Source organism: Cuculus canorus, chromosome 2 (genome assembly GCF_017976375.1).
Source record: "Cuculus canorus isolate bCucCan1 chromosome 2, bCucCan1.pri, whole genome shotgun sequence".
NCBI lineage: Eukaryota > Metazoa > Chordata > Aves > Cuculiformes > Cuculidae > Cuculus > Cuculus canorus.
In genome coordinates, this window is record NC_071402.1 from 157,679,768 (window position 1) to 157,684,656 (window position 4,889).

The window sequence follows — 4,889 nt, forward strand, 5'->3', positions numbered from 1 at the left end:
GCCTGGGTGAGCAGGATTAGCTTGTACACTGGTGCCTCCCAGTGCTTGCAAGAGAGAGAAGCAGAGAACTCCAGAAGTAACAATCCAAATACTCCTTTCTACGAACCTGCTCGCAGTTTGGGGGCCTGGGAAATCCTGGGTGAGGTTTAGCGTAGTAATTGTGAGACCACAGTGAGCTGTTGCTTCCCATGGATCTCTTAGAGTGAGACCAGAGGAGGCCATGAAGATGACCCAAGGGCTGGAGCACCTCCTATATGAGGACAAGCTGAGAGAGTTGTTCAGCCTGGAGAAGAGAAAGCTCTGGGGAGACTTTAGAGCAGCTTCCAGTACTGAAAGAGGCTACAGGAAAGCTGGGGAGGTGCTCTTGATCAGGGAGTGCAGGGACAGGACAAGGGGGAATGGTTTGAAGTTGAAAGAGGGGTGACTGAGATGAGATATTAGGAAGATTTTTTTTCCCTGTGAGAGTGGTGAGGCCCTGGCACATGTTGCCCAGAGAAGTTGTGGCTGCCCCATCCCTGGAGGTGTTCAAGGCCAGGTCGGATGGGGCTTTGAGCAACCAGATCCAGTGGGAGGTGTCCCTGCCCACAGCACGGAGGTTGGAACTGGATGGTCTTCAAGGTCCCTTCCAACCCAAGCTATTCTATGATTCTTTGATTCTCTGAATATCACATGTGTGTGTTCATCAGGCACTTCAGGAAGAGCTGTGCAAGTAGAGGAGCTGTTAACCTTGGTGGGCGGGTGGGCAGACAAAAGGTACCATCCGTTCCCTTGGGCCTGTCCCCCTCTGATGTGGTAGAACTAATTTTCACCAAATTATGGTGGTGAATGAGCTTGCATGAGCAAGCATGAGCTTGAGCTCCCACCTGTCTTAGATCCTCTTAATTATTAATCAAGAAGGTGCAAGTGAAAGGGGAGGTGTTTCCCCATCCCTGAGGCTGCAGGTTGTTCCCTTGTAGAATTTTTTCTAGCCCTAGGAAGGCTGTTCCAAGCTGCATGGAAGAACCATTTTTAAAGTATTTAAATGGGATCACAAAACAAAGTCTTAAAAGTCTTTGCTTTCCATTTCCACTTAAAGTATAGTATAATCAAACCACAGAAGCATATAAAATTGCCTTCGGCGGAATAAATGTCCTTTGATAGAAGAATGGTAGGAAAAGCTTGAAGTAATGACCATAAAATGTAAAGAACCAGCCAGTATAGCACAACGTATGGCTGCGGTGGGCTGAGATTTATTCTTTCATTATGCAAGGAAAGACGTTAACATACAAAATCCCTTATTTCATGGGTACTTGTAAGGAAACACTAAAAAGCAATTATGCGGAAAGTTCAGGTCTGAAATACATTAGGGCTCATCGGTATGCACCAGGCAAAACAAACAAGAGGAGGCCTTCTCCTGGGAGGTGCCACCTCCTCCTACCAGGAGTGGCCTTCAGTGAGTGCTGAGGTCACAGACTTTCTGGTGTGATCAGCACGAAGCTATTTGTGTTTGCCTGATGGATGAAGCCAAAAAACCCAAGTCAAGCTGCAGCGAAGGCACCAGATATGCTGAATCATAAAATGCTTTGGGGTGGAAAGGACCTTTACAGGTCATCTAGTCCAACCCCCCTGCAAGAGCAGGGACATCTTTTCCTAGATCAGGTTGCTCAGAATCCCATCCAACCTGGCCTTGAATATTTCCAGGGATGGGGCCTCCACTACCTCCCTGGACAACCTGTTCCAGTGTTTCACTGCCCTCAATGTGAATGATTTCTTCCTTATATCCAGTCTGTTTGTTAGTTTTAAACTGTTACTCCTTGAACACGCCTGTGCTCATCAATCACTTCAGGCTTTCAACACTAGAAAACCCAGCTTTTAATGGGAAGGGGTGTGGCTGGTGAAGCAGGGATGAATGAGATGCTCAGAGATGGGGCAGTACAACTACAGCCACTGAGCAGAGTGTGGTTCTGGGCTGCAGGGGTTGCAGTGGCTCTGCCTTACCCTGGGTTTTGCCATCCTCACTTACTAGGTGTGACCCAATTGCATGTACAGCATCAGCTTCCCCGCAGGACAAGGCAGAAGTTGGGCAAATCCACTGTGAACATGGCCAGGAATTGGGGCATCCTTCCATAAGATGGGTCTCCTCCTGAGGTAGTGACTTTCACCTGCACACAGGTCTCATTTAAGACTCTTAAGAGACATGAGGAAATTCTGCACAATAAGCGTGGTGAGGCAGTGGCACAGGTTGCCCAGGGAAGCTATGGCTGCCCCATCCCTGGAAGTATTCAAGGCCAGGTTGGATGGCCCTTGAGCATCCTGGCTTAGTGGGGTGTGTCCCTGCCCATGGCAGCAGGGTTGGAACCGGACAATCTTTAAGGTCCATTCCAACTCAAACCATTCTATGATTCTATGATTCCGGTGACACAGAGCAGGAACATGTCATGCTTGAGGCACCTGGCAGCATAGTCAAGCAGGGTTGCTGGTTGGGACTCTCAGGACAAAGTTCTTGTGCTGGTTCTGAAGCTTCTGCTTTGTATGTAGCCCAAACACACTTAAGTCATAGTGTCATTCTTCTCTTCTTACTTTGAAGCTTCTCACTGAGGCTGGAGTGCTCTGCGGATGTTGGGATCAGAGGGAGCAAGCAAGAATCATAGAATGGTTTGGGTTGGAAGCACCTTAAGACCATGGGCATGGACACCTCCCACTGGATCCGGTTGCTCAGGACCTTTGTTTCCTGCCGATATAATATTGCTTCTTTCAAAAACGTTCTCCAAAAGGTCACTCTTTTAGGGATTTATTTGCAGGCATCCAGAAGGTACCTATAAAAGCCATCAGGCATATAACAAAGTCTCTGGCCCGTTCAGCCTGCATCCTCAGCAAGGGCACCTCCCTGCTGAGGTTAGGACATCTGGGTGATTGCTTTTAAAAGCAAACAGCACTTGAGAGAGGCTGTTTAACTGTCCTCACCTCCCACCTGCCCCGGGCTTTGAGCTTGCTCCAAGACTGGTCTTGAACACGAGACCTGAGCCAGCCAGCATCATCAGGAGGAAAAGCGTTTGAAGACAGAGCTCCTCTTTCTCTTGCAGCCACCATTTCCTTCCCCCTCGCTCCCCCGCCCCCCCCAGCAGTTTTTACATGCAATTAGGTCACATTTGAAAGTCAGCACACAGCAGAAGTTGAGTTACTTTGTTTAAAATAAAAACATGTATTTCCATCACCTTAGGAGTTGTTCCTCTTTTGGCACAGAGACCCTCTGATCCTCCCACCTCCCTTTATCAGCATCTTCAAAAGAGAAAAGGAGTTATAATTGCCTTCTCCCCTCACCTTAGAGAAAAAAAGAGAAAGGCTGCTGTTCTTCTCTATAGGCATCTTGAGAAGAAACATGCTTTGAGCAATCATTTATTTACAGAACAAAAATAACATCTAGATTTCAAAGGGCAGAGCAGTTCAGAAGAATAGGGCTCACTCCTCCCTCCCCCACCATCAGCTTTTCCTCTTACCACCTACTGTCTGCACAGCCCACTGTTCTGCCTCTTCTCATTGCAGGGGCACACAAAGGCTTCTCTCTCTGTTTTCTGAGCATGGCAATGAGTGCTACAGCACTGCAAGTATTTCAAACTTACTGCTGACATTTCCATGCCGCAAGCCACCATCTGAGCAAGCTCCAAGTCTAAATGGCCAAGTCAAGGCAAAGAGTGGGATAGATCTTTAAAGCAGAACAACAGTAAAGGATTTGTAGTTCTTCCAGATCCACTTTCCCCACAACTGCCTCCTTGATATAGAATAAGTCTCAGAGATTAGAAAGGATTTCACTTTTCAAACATTGGAAACCAGTAGCAGAACCAATAACCCCATGCAGCGCTCTGGGCTTGGAGAAGAGGGGCTGGAAAGCTGCCCAGTGGAAAAAGACCTGGGGGTGCTGTTCAACGGCAACTGAACATGAGCCAGCAGTGTGCTCAGGTGGCCAAGACAGCCAGCAGCATCCTGGCTTGGACCAGCCACGGTGTGGCCAACAGGAATAGGGAGGGGATCTTCTCCCTGTACTCAGCCCTGGTGAGGTCACACCTCCAATCCAGTTTGGGGCCTCTCAATACAAAAAGGACATCGAGGTGCTCGAGCATGTCCAGAGAACAGCAGCAGAGAAGGGTCTGGAGAACAAGTCTTATGAAGAGTAGCTGAGGGAACCGGAATTGTTTAATCTGGAGAAGACTGAGAACAGACCTTGCCACTCTCTACAGCAGCCAAAGGAGAGTGTAGCCAGGTGGGTGTTGGTCTCTTCTCACAAGAAGTGATAGGACAACTGGAAAAGACCTCAGGTTGCACCAGGGGAGATCTACATTGTATATTAGGAAAAATTTCATCACTTAAAGAGTGGTGAAGTACCGGCACAGGCTGCCAGTGCAGTGATGGAGTCACCATCCCTGGAGGTGTTCAAAAAACATGTAGCTGTGGTACTTCAGGACATGGTTTAGTAGGCACGATTGTGACTTTATGATCTTAGAGATCTTTTCCAACTTTAATGATTCTATGAGTATACGTTTTGCTCTTGCTACAGATCGGTATTGTTCCCAGAGAGAAGAGGGAGCAGAAAAATGGGAAGAAACAAGTATATCTGCAAGCCATATTTCTTCCAGCTTGTTGATTTTTACCCAATTCTTTGGTTCCCAATTAGGCAGTGTGTCCACCCGGCCTGTAATTGTGCTTGAGATTGCCCTGACCCAGGTGCAGGACCTTGCCTTTGGCCTTGTTGAAATTCATGAGGCTTGCAAAGACCCATGTCTCAAGCTGGTCAAGGTCCCTCTGGACCCTGAACACGGCCACATGGAATACACACAGAAATGAAACAGCTGACTTCCCTTGTTTCTAATATTTCAAAACTATAAATGAAGACAACCATTACAAAAAGAGCCATT